The sequence below is a fragment of the Stylophora pistillata genome, chromosome 4 (genome assembly GCF_964205215.1).
Source record: "Stylophora pistillata chromosome 4, jaStyPist1.2, whole genome shotgun sequence".
NCBI classification, from domain to species: Eukaryota; Metazoa; Cnidaria; class Anthozoa; order Scleractinia; family Pocilloporidae; genus Stylophora; species Stylophora pistillata.
The window spans coordinates 38,718,051-38,729,813 of record NC_142522.1 but is presented as its reverse complement, the minus strand read 5'-3'; the positions used below and the strand labels follow the sequence as shown (position 1 = coordinate 38,729,813).

The 11,763-nt window shown below is 39.2% G+C and overlaps 1 long non-coding RNA gene across 1 annotated transcript; it reads left to right on the top strand.

Moving 5' to 3' along the window:
* Positions 1-8,170: 8,170 nt before the first annotated feature.
* On the top strand, positions 8,171-11,296 carry LOC148733645 (uncharacterized). The gene is made up of 2 exons (XR_015999836.1): positions 8,171-8,510; positions 10,135-11,296. It is a non-coding gene; the product is annotated as an uncharacterized LOC148733645 (long non-coding RNA).
* Positions 11,297-11,763: the final 467 nt, after the last annotated feature.

Genomic DNA, 11,763 nt, shown 5'->3' with positions numbered 1-11,763 from the left:
TCATCAAACTCAATTCAAATGGAAGTTGTTTTAAATTACAAAGGTTAGACTCAAGAAAAGTGATATATTTCCTTATGTCTAAGCGCAACCAATGGTGTTGTATCACAGAGCACTTCAAGTTTTCATCGCTCGTACGATGATTCATTTTTGGGTACCTGTTGAAAGCAGCTTTAAAAAAACCATTGATTGCATTTATAGACAAAAACATCCCAATAAAATGACTTCATCGTTCTCTTTACAAGCTTGTAATTTGCGAAAACTAATTTTTGGACCAAGAGCATTTTGACAGAAATTTCTCAGCCCTTACCTAGCAAGATTAATAAAATCCCACAGTTGAAGGATCTTTTGAGCCACCGAAGGCGGCCGGCCTCTCACCTGTACTTTTATGTCGAAAGTAACAAAAGAAGTAAAGAAGTCCACTTACCGAGGATCTATGAGATATTGCTCGACTTGATGACTCCATTCACAATGCTTAAATCCCTTATTTGGACAACTTGCACAGGTCTACTGTCCTCACAGATGACATCTCCCATGTTATAGGCTGGGACGGCGGGAGCTGCCGGATAATATGGAACAAATTGTTTTTTGTCCTTTTGACTTTCTTTTGCTTCGCTCTCCCCCGAACTTTTATGATCATTATCCTTATTTTCTGTTTTATCGTCAGTCTTTTTCTCACTTACATCTCTTCTATTTCTACATGGTCTTGGAGCCGGACTAACTTGGTACAGAATGAGAAGTAGGCACACGATCACGGCATATGTTCTCATGATTTTGGCGCGCCAACGAACCTTCCAACTGTGGAGGAAAGGACAAGTTACTCCAGTTTTAGTTTGACAGCTTCACTACACTACCCTTTTGCACAACCGAGCGAGGAAATGGAGAAATTCACATACTACTCCTCCTTGATCGATGTAGAGGAAAAGACACAACTGAAATTCACGGTTTAGTAAAGTAAATAATTAATAACGCTCAAACACGTATTTTATTGATAAGTGTTAGCTACGAAGTCCTACGGAGATCGTAGAAAATCTTCAAATTGCGCGAAAGCTGGGTGTCAGTTAAGCTAAAGGAAAACGTTTAATGGTTCGCAGCTAACGGATAAACTTCAATAATTGAAATGATCATTATTTTCATACGGACCATAATATGGGATAATGTCACATTTCCCATTTGTGAAAAAGGTTGACGTCTTTAGTTTTAGTAGGTTATTTAAGGTGGAAAACGGGTACCGAACAATGGGCAATGAAGAAGGCGGAGTAAAAAGGCAAACTTGAAAAATATTTCAAAAAAACTCAAAAGACACGTTATGATGTAATTCATGGTTGCAATTCCACAGATCAAATATTCTGGACAGATTCACGCCTGTCATAAACTCGAACTGCGGAATCAATTGTCTACATCAATGATTTTATCGCCAGTAAGGTACCTTGTCAATAATTCCCGCTCTGTTCAATGAACCTCAAACGAACAAGAAACCATAAAATAACAGCATTGCTTGCTAGTTCTGTGACCGTTTTAATTGCATAAACAAAATCAAATCATCGACTGTGAAGCGGTTTCTTGCAAACTTGCTGTAAACTTTTGGACCGAGTTAATTTTAAACGGACACACAAACTTGCTCATCGGAGCTCTAAAACTAGCATCGAAGAGCGAAAAAATTTTATTACAGCAAAATGGCGTTAGGAATCGTTCGATTTTGAGGGAAAGCAAAGAAAGAAAGAAGAAAGAAAGAAGCTTTTCAATTTGTTCGATAGTTGTTCCCTTTAAATTGTAGGTCTAGTCAAACAATTTGTTGTCGTTAATTTCGAAAGAAATCACGATATTTCAGGTCTTTATCGAGCTAGAAGTCAAGGTAGCCACCCAAGTAATTTTCGTCCAAATGCTTAAAATTGTAGTTTTAAAATTTTCAAAGTGAATTCGGGTACCGTAAGGTTTCAATTCATTAGGTGGAAATTAAAAATCAAACAAAAGCGTAGGACTTACCTGCGATTCGGAGTCCCTCAAGAAAGTCAGTGAATATGATACCACGGTTATGCCTTTCAGCACCGCTTGTGATTGGTTGAGCGATGAACAAATCATCGAACCGTAACTAACAGTTACGCCATGGTTCGTTAAATTTAAAGAATGACATCAATAGTGTATTATTTTGCGCACAGCCTATCACCTGTTGCAACACCCCGCTGAAACGATCAACAACAAGACTTGTCCAGATCTTAATGAATCAAACCAACATTTTGTTTCGAAATGTTTTAGATTTGTAAATGATTATTTTATTTTAGAGTTCTTTGATTGTAACGTAGTTTTACTCGCTTTTGGGAGGAATCTATGAAGCAGGTCGTAAATAAGTAAAACTCTCAGATCATTGGTTCTCGTTTCTTTGCTTCCGTTGCAGTAAAGCGCGCGATGCGTTATTCGATATTATTTTTTTAAATACACAGTACTATCTTTTGTTGAAATTCAGGTTACGTAGAAAAATTGTTTGCGTAGCTAACACAATGTCGCGAAGTAACTCGCTCTCACCAGTACCACACAAATTAAGTTTTCAAAAAGGTGCTATTCCAGATGTTCTCATGCATGTGACAAATGCAATTCACAATTCTATGAGACAAGCGTAATCATATCTTTTTCTGTCTTTGTTTACATGGGACCAAACTGTTACGCTGACTTAGAGTATCAAGAATCAATTGAGTTTCTTGAACCTCTCCAATAGTCTTGCTAAGCTGAGTACTGGGCTTCCATATAGAAATATTTTGTCTGTCTTGTCACGGGAGTATGATAAGGAAAAAAAATTGGAGCTCGGTGGTGGTGCATCGGAGCGAGAAAGAGAAGGGGAGGGGGGGTGGGGCTAATAGATTTTTTAACTGGGGGAGGGTATGGTAAAGAGGGACAGCTTATGAGAGAGACTGCCAGGGTAAGCTTTTCTCTTTACTGCTTCGAGTCAGCAGCAGCGGTCGCAGAATAAAGGTATATTCCCATTTTCAGAGGATCTTCGCTTAGTTCAAGTTTCCTCAGTGCCTCTGTCACCATTACTACACATTGAGCTGTCAAGAAGGTGTCTTTTAAGATGTTCTAATACCAGTCGAAAATCTAGTCAAGTGACACAAGAAAGGGGTAGGGGGTACAGTAAAGAGGAAGAGCTCATGATAGAGATTGCCATGGTATGCTTTCTTTTCCCTTGTTTCGAGTCGGCAACGGCGAATGCAAGCAAAAGCTGTATTTTCGTTCTCATACAGTGTGAATAAGTCGAGTTACATCTCGCTAAGAATTTTTTTAGTATGCTACACATTGAAAGATTTTCAATTAACTCAAGTTACCTCAATACCTGTGTCATCTTTACTACAAATTGGGCTGTCAAAAAGGTGCGTCTTTAGATGTTTTAATACCAGTCGAAGGACTTCGCAAATGACAAGAAACAATTAGATAAGTCTGGGAAGAATGCAGTAAATGGTTTGAACCCGGGGGTAACATGTGAAGGTGTAGTCTGATCGTCCGGGTGAGTGTAGTCCTGAGAAGGACTGTTGTCGGTGGCAGTGACTGACGTTTCGACAACCTGTGCGGAAGTCATCATCAGAGTCAAGTGATTGACTCTGATGATGACTTCCGCACAGGTTGTCGAAACGTCAGTCACTGCCACCGACAACAGTCCTTCTCAGGACTACACTCACCCGGACGATCAGACTACACCTTCACATCTGGGAAGAATGTCATTATACTTTGCCTGCGCGTTTTAGTTTTTGTTTTGTTTTGTTGTTCTAATTTTTATTTGCGATGATCAATATTTACTTACTAATTTTAAGCCTTTAGGAATTATAAATTATTTGGAGCTTCTCCACTTCCTCTTTCAAAACACGAGTTAGCACTGCCAGTCTAGGACTTGGCTAGTAAAACTTAGGCAGGTTTGCAGGCCAAGTAGGATTGAAGCCTGAAAAAAGTTGGCTTTCAGAATATATCAGGCCAGATGACTGATACTCGACTACCTTCGGACGTAGGATAACGAAACGCAGAAATCGTGTGATCATAGAGAGTCCCACTAAAGAGAAGGATTCTAAATGGTTTGAAGTAATTTAATCCATTAGGGTTAGCTACACCATAATTTTGTCTACTGTAATGAGATAAAATCGTGAGACGATCGCGTGGCCTGGTGACTAGTGCTGAACTCTGGATTGAAGGGACTGGGTTTGATCTCTAAGAGTGACTAGCGTCTTATTTTTCCTTACAATTGACTCGTAGTGTGTCTAAAAGGAAAGGTAATATTTCTACTCAGTTCATGCCTGGGAAAAGGACGGTGAATTCAATTAAACTGCATATTGCTGAGAAGGGAGCACTGTAACAAGTAAAATTCTGTAATGTCCTTTTATTTTAGATAAAATTTACTAGTACCACTAGGTTAAAAGTGATGTAGCCAGTAAAACAATCAGCATCCGGAGATCAAAGCCCGGGCGTTTAGGAGAAATATGAAAGATTAACAGATTATTACAAAATATACGAAACAAAGTTTCATAAAACAAATCCAAGTGTAGTGCTGCATCTCCGACAGGGAAGAGTCTAACACGAAAGGGGAGCGTCAAAATAAACAGGAGAGGACGTCTCCATAGAGACAAAGGGCCTGGGGAGAGATTACAACTACAGTTTATTAATCTTAGAATGGACTCGACTCAGTAGTAACGGGTGAATGGTACACCGGTCCCGCTTTGCACTTAGGTCTACATAATATTGCTTTATCAATTCAATGATTAAAACTATGAAAAATGAAAAATAGAACTGTGAAAACGATTTGTAGCTTCGTTCGTCGTGGTTGTCGAAAACGTGGCCAAGGCATTGGTGTAATGCCTCTAACCGGTCTTGGTGAGCGAGAAAAACTATAAAGTTGGTTTTGCATGAACATTTTCCAAGATAATCGTTTCCATTCCTCACTCCTTTCCAGTGGTCCAAGACCATAAGCTTGGCTCCCTGTCTCCAACCTAGTGTATACCTCCCGGTTAGCTCAATGGATAGAGCGCGGGACTGTTGTGCGGGAGGTCGAGGGTTCGAGCCCTGGCCGAACCAACACTCAAGGTCTTTAAATAATTAAGAAGAATATGCTACCTTTCTACAACATCAGGAAATGGTTAGATATTCTAGTCTTCTCGGATAGGGACGAATAAATGGAGGTCCCGTCTCCTGCAGGGTTAGGGGTAGGAGACGTTAATTTCCCACGCACGAGATTACTGTGTGATGGAAGTCCTCCCCTGGGGTGGGATGGGTGGATGTGTTAGAGCTTAAACCTCATAGGGGACCCATGTCCTATTGTTTCTGCTCCAGTACTTGGTACAAATCATTAAATAAATTAAATAAATAAATAAATATAGCAAAACAACCCTAAAGCAACTGATTTCAAATCCCAGTTACCGACTTTAATCTGTTACAATAATCAAATCCTTCGCTTTAGTAAATCTTTAATAAGTTGGCTGTAGTGAGCACAGTATCATTTTCGCCATAATCACGAGATCAGAAGCAATTTTAAGCAAATTAATTTTAAAAAAAATCATTGGTGACTTAATGAACAACTTACAAGAACCCGGACGACAATAAAATCTCCTTTTAGATCGTCAAGTTTGAGGCTACCATTACCATTGCACACCTAGTGCATTTGCTTCCTTTTTTTATTAACAATATTGCAAGAGAAATGGCGAATGGCTTCTCGAGTTCTTTCTTGAAAAATGACAAACAAAAGTGGAGTCAATGTTCCATCTCCTTCCCGGCATCCCTTCCTAGCGTTAGTAAATAATGCTAACAAGGGATGCTGTAAAGATGACAGACAATCTTTATCCATATCATAAATCCTCTATAATAAGTACATTGCCATCGGTTCGTGTCACTGATTCTGTAAATCATTATTACTATCTTTACCATTACCATCTTCGGTTTAAATAAGCAATATCCTCCATTTGGCGCGAAAATATAAACGGATATGTGTCCGCCGACATTAACTGTTCGGATATATATGTCCGCCGACATTATCTGTTGGGAGATATGTGTCCGCCGACATTATCTGTTGGGAGATATGTGTCCGCCGACATTATCTGTTGGGAGATATGTGTCCGCCGACATTATCTGTTGGGAGATATGTGTCCGCCGACATTATCTGTTCGGAGATGTAAACAGTACTTGCCCGAGAGTGAAGCTTGAGGAAAACTGTGAGCATGGAGGAACAGATACTGTTCATGAACAAAAATATGAGCAAGTTTTCTAGCCAAAGGGAAGCTATTGTATTTATTTCCTTCAAATATTTTCGCAATGCGCGCCGGGAAAGAAGTTCACGAAAAGCTCAACATTTGCTGCGTTACATGTTCACTTTATGAACAAACGAACTTGTCTCTTATTCTACAAGAGCAAAACGCCCTCTCATCTTGAACCAAATTCTAAACAAAGGCTTTTATTGCAGAGGATGTAAAGTTTAAAAGTTGGGGAATATCCTCGGATATTCCCAAGCTATAGCTGGGGCACATTTGGTCATGTGATGTGTTTAGAACGATGGCGTGCGAGCAATAAAGTTTGATGTATTATTATCATTATTATTGTAATTATTATTTTTATAATTATTATTGTAATTATTATTATAATTATTATCATTATTGTTATTATTATTATAATTATTATCATTATTGTTATTATTATTATTATTATTATTATTATTATTATTATCACAATTATGTGACTAGGCATGTTTGAATATAGCAATGATTTGCCTGGCACCCACAGCATTTTGGTAACTTATACATCACCAGCAGGCTAAAAAAGATACAAACAAACGAACCTTAAACAAATAAACTCAAAGCCAAAACAGAGCTAAAAAGCGGAGAAAAGACACAGCAGCACCGCAAACAGCGCTATTAAATTCACTTTAACTTCAAACATTTTCTCTAAGAAAATAAAAAATTGAGAGCTAATGCGTTCGAGTGGATTATATATGACCCTATCATCGATGGTATTAGAGAAAACCATAAGGATACAAGAACGTTTTCAAATGCGTGTCGACAGTCGGAACCTCTGTGAGTTTCCTTCACCTCGTCTTGCAACTGGTGGGAAAAACAAGCCGCGACCACCCGCATGTAACACACTTTCTATTTTACCAATCCAAATGAGCGAAAACCCAGTCGAGACTTCGTTACTTCTGTTTTCCCGCGCTTAGGGTTACATTGCCTGATTTGAATTTGTTTCGCTCTGAATGGCCTCTCTGCTTATTTTGCCATGTCACCCTCGTACGAAAAGATCCCTATTTGCGGGCTCGCGAGCATGTACGATAAAAATAGTTGATTTTTCTCATTACACAAGTCTTGAGCAATTAGATACAGAAATTATTCTAACAATAAAGAGCCGTCTGAACTTTTTAAGTGGAAGATAAACGGCGTCCTTGTGTTTCCTTTTACGAATAAATATCAGTTTTCGGACAATTTTGGATAAAGAAGTCTTTTCTTTACATCCTAGCGGGCAGATTTATAACGAATTTCCCTTTCTTTTTGAAAAACATAACATAAGAAAGTTCTTACTCCGAGGCTACGCTTTAGACAGTATACTCGTTAGTTTACGCGATTAAACGCCATTCAACCATTGATAGAAGTTGCTATGAGCAACAGCGCCGTACCTGTAAATTAGTTACACAGGAAACGCAACAGCGACCTCAAATATTTTTCCCGGTCGGTTTTCCAGTTATCTTTACAGGGGAAAAGAAATATATTATTCGTTAAAAGTGAACATAATAAAGGAACATATACCTCTCACTATCTGCTGTGAAAATTATGAGAAGCCGGTTGATGTGTTCGAATTAAGATGTTAAGAAATCATCTTCAAGTGATTTCCGCTTCGGTAGAAGCAGGCGTGCTCTTTAGTTTACGGAAGATTCTGCTTTCCTGCCTTTGCTGCTCTTTCGACTAACGAGAAAAAGGGCGGAAAATTATTTCAACCCTTGAATTATCTTCTGACAGATGCCCCTAGATTGCCGCTGTAGACGTGACTTCTGAGACGCTAACTTGGAGTGTGTTTCAAATCTTGACGGGAGCTGCGTTTGATAGCATCCATCGTTAGCTCATCTCCCAGGCACGGCAGGCAATTATTTATGCACGTTACCTCATACCGAAAACACGGTGCCCGACTGGGATGAGGTCATGACAGCACGCTTGAGGGGCCGTGCTCTGCTGACAAGTAATCGGGCGCTTTGATTGGCTTCTGTCGAGCTCAAACAATCATTCCCTTCAATGAGTTCGCATCGGACGCCGGATTCTTTCAAGCGGCCGTAAATTCGACAATTAGCTGGCTCGTTGAAGGCTCTTCAGGCCTATGGCAAGTTCAAAACGATTAAGACTCCTGATTGTTTTACGTGGCGAGTTTTCCAGTGCCCTGGACAAAGTTTATTCTCTTGTTTATTAAAGAGGAAAAATTTTTCAAGTTTCGAAGAAGGCTAGGGTTCGCTCTGATCGAAGACGTTCGAGGATCAAAACAGAGAGGAATCCCACGCCCTGGGACGAACAAAGGTGAGGAAATTATGAGTAACATAGAAATACAAATGAATAAAGGCTGATAGTTTCGAAAGAAACTGTTTGGGGCTGCGTCGGTGGGAGTAACGAAATAATTTGGATATATCAACAAAGTTGAAATGGTAAATTGGCCACCGTAATGATTACAAAAGCTGACGTTTCGAGCGTTAGCCCTTCGTCGGAGCGAAGAAATAGCCACGCGTTGAATCAAAAAGTCACCCGATAGTCTCTTCAACTACATTGCACCACTAACTTGGTAAATCTATCCAGTTGTTATCGTTGTTGGTCCTCCCTATATAACAACACAACTACTTTTTAAAGCTTGCGCTGTATGAACAAGAAACTAGTGATTGTCGAAAGTATACAAATCGTCTTGGAGAGCCATGAACACCCATTTAAAGACAGGTTAAAATCTACGACAATAGCCTAGGCTGATAACCACTTTTCACAAAGTAGCAACTGAAGGGCTTATTTGCTCTGCCAGATTTTGAAGTCTTAAAGCAGCATGTGGAAATTTCTGAAACCTCCAAAACATTAAGTTGCCCTCGATTACACTGAAAAGTGCGCTGCCTTCGACATTTGGTTTTAATCTTGTTATTTGTGCTTTGAGAGAGCTTTAGCCTATGATTGAATGAGAACGGTTTTGATATATAACTAGTCTGGTACCAGCAAATTATAATTTAAATCAATCGAGAAAAGAAACTTTAACACAGTTTTCAAGTCCAGACAAAATGCCTCCGACCAACTAATCAAATATTATCTGGAAGCGTCAAAATGTTTTGAAATCAGTGTACTTTTTTGAGATATTGTTTATTTTCAACAAAGCAATTTTTTTTGGTGGTCTATTGTGAAAAGTTAATCAGATGAACGATCCTCAGTAAGTGCGGTTTGAAAGCACCCCAGTAGAGTGGTCCTACATTGATCAAAACTGGATCCCATTTTTGTAAAGATATGTGATCGCAAAAACTGTTTAAAGCTGTGTCAGGTTTCAAGTTTTATGTGGCGACAGATTCTTTGTATCCGTTGTAAAATTCGATCCTTCGAACTCTGTTTTATTTCAAGAACCTGCAACAGGTACCTGATCTATTTACTTGTTTCGAAGTAAAGGCGTCCAAAATATTAGCCTGTCCCAGGAACTCAGTTATTAATCGGGGCACTAAATGTTCTACCTTCTTCCCTTTCATCCATATTAACACGTCTCTTTTACCAGCTGAATGCGTGGAACAGACTGCCTAGTCTGCAGAGCAGGCGTCATTTTGGCGAACGAGTGCTCAGTATTTCCTTAGCGAAAATTATGGCCGTCATCTTTGATTGTAATGGAAGCGAAAGACTGGTTAGAGAAAGAAATTTGCACTGAGTGGATGAGCGACAGTGAAAAAATGAGGAGGGTGTGAGCGCTGGGGGAGAGAATACGAATATTGTAAGGATATCTGAGCAAATGCAAAATTTCGTTTAATCCTCTCTGTTAAACCCTCTTGCTCTTGACAGATTACAACCTAACAGTTTTTCTCAAAACGGTTCAATGATTTAAACGTCATGTGCTTTGAATTTAATTGAATGGCAACCACTCATGTAGAAGTTTTCACTAATATTTCATTGGAGTATTTTTTTACACTTGCAGATATTAACGACAATGCAAAGGCACTCAGTACTGACACTCCTGTGGTTACTGATGACTGCAATGATCCGAGTAGCGCATGCTCGCCATAACATTACCGCTGCTTTAGTTGCTTTGGCGCCCGTCTCAGACAATGATATTGAAACTTCGCTAAATGTGGCTGATAAAGATGGAAATGCGGGCTCAACTGTCACCGTCAGTTGGGTTTTGATGTCAAGCGCCTTAATTTTACAGCTTCTTGCCTTTCTCCTTCGCTGAGTTCAGGAGAAAGAAAAGCTGTCATTTTTGCTTATCGTGAACTTTCCAAGAAGGATTGCTTTGGAAACTTCTTGATTACAACACAGCTCGCTTTTGTTTTTTATAGTGAATATTTCAGGGAACAACCATTGACAAAGGCGTCTAAACATGCTTGCCCCTCGCGTTGACTAAGCAAGTTGGAATCTTTTATATGCAAATTGTGCGTTAAACAGCATCTACAAAAATTTAAAGTTAACTTATAAAAGACTGTAAATGAAAAATGTTGATTTTCGCACGTGAGGAAACTTATTAAGGTTTTGGAAATATCAAACGTGTAAAAAAAATTGGTTTTAGTTCGGATTGGGTTTCGCAAATAGCTGCTTTCGCTACTACCTCCATCTAAACTATGGATATATTAGGGAGAGGCATTGAAATTTGCGTGGTCGGAAAACTACCCTGATCAGAAACATGCCAAGAGTCGTAGAGTAAATAATATTCACCCTAACATGATGAAGTCAGACATGACACAGTGCCCCAAAGGCTCTTTCATTGTTCTTAATGCCGGCCTTGTATCTGCATACATCACACATACGACGACATATCCCAACCAATAATGAGGTTGATATTGGAGAACTTAGTTAATCATTGGAATCAGCTTTGGAGGTGTCGAGCTAGATGTTCCAGAAAGGAGTATTGGTGATGACAGTTCTTCCTCCTACACAAAGGGAAGAAAAATGATTGGAATGACGACTGGTCTGGAGCTGCACGTGTTACATGAATCCAACGCTTTGTATATCTAAAAAGTGTGCACTGGTAATCGGAACACATCAATGATTTTAGTATTCTCTTCTTAAATAAGAACTTACGCCATTTGTATATAGTACATCTGATGCTAAAATTTTGATAAATAAAATCCTTATAAATTCCATCTTCTCAACATTTAAACATATGCATCCTTGAGCTTCTTCTTTCTGCATTTCCTCAACTCCCTTGTTTCCTGTTATTCATTGATCTTTTTTTTTAGTTCCGGCCTTTGTTACATGTCCCGCTCACGACATTCCCTGGCTTTCACTATGCACGGTTCATGATATACTTTGGTAATCAGAACTTCCTAAATGAACTTGCGAAAAAGATGCATTTTTCTTGTTTTTCCATGATACATGGATGCTGATATTGAAGCAGCTTGTTTATTCTAATTTAGGGTATTCAGAATTTTCACACTTCTCTTACGCGGTAGGTTGGGAAATTATGAATATAACATGTTCTTTCAAGTAAAAAGTCAGAAGTTTGTATGCCCCCAACAGACGATATGGCGAGGTAGTGGTTTTCCCTCTGTGTAACAGTGAAGTCTTAAGGGTAACCTTGAGGGAATCAGTGGTGACCACTCCAAGACAG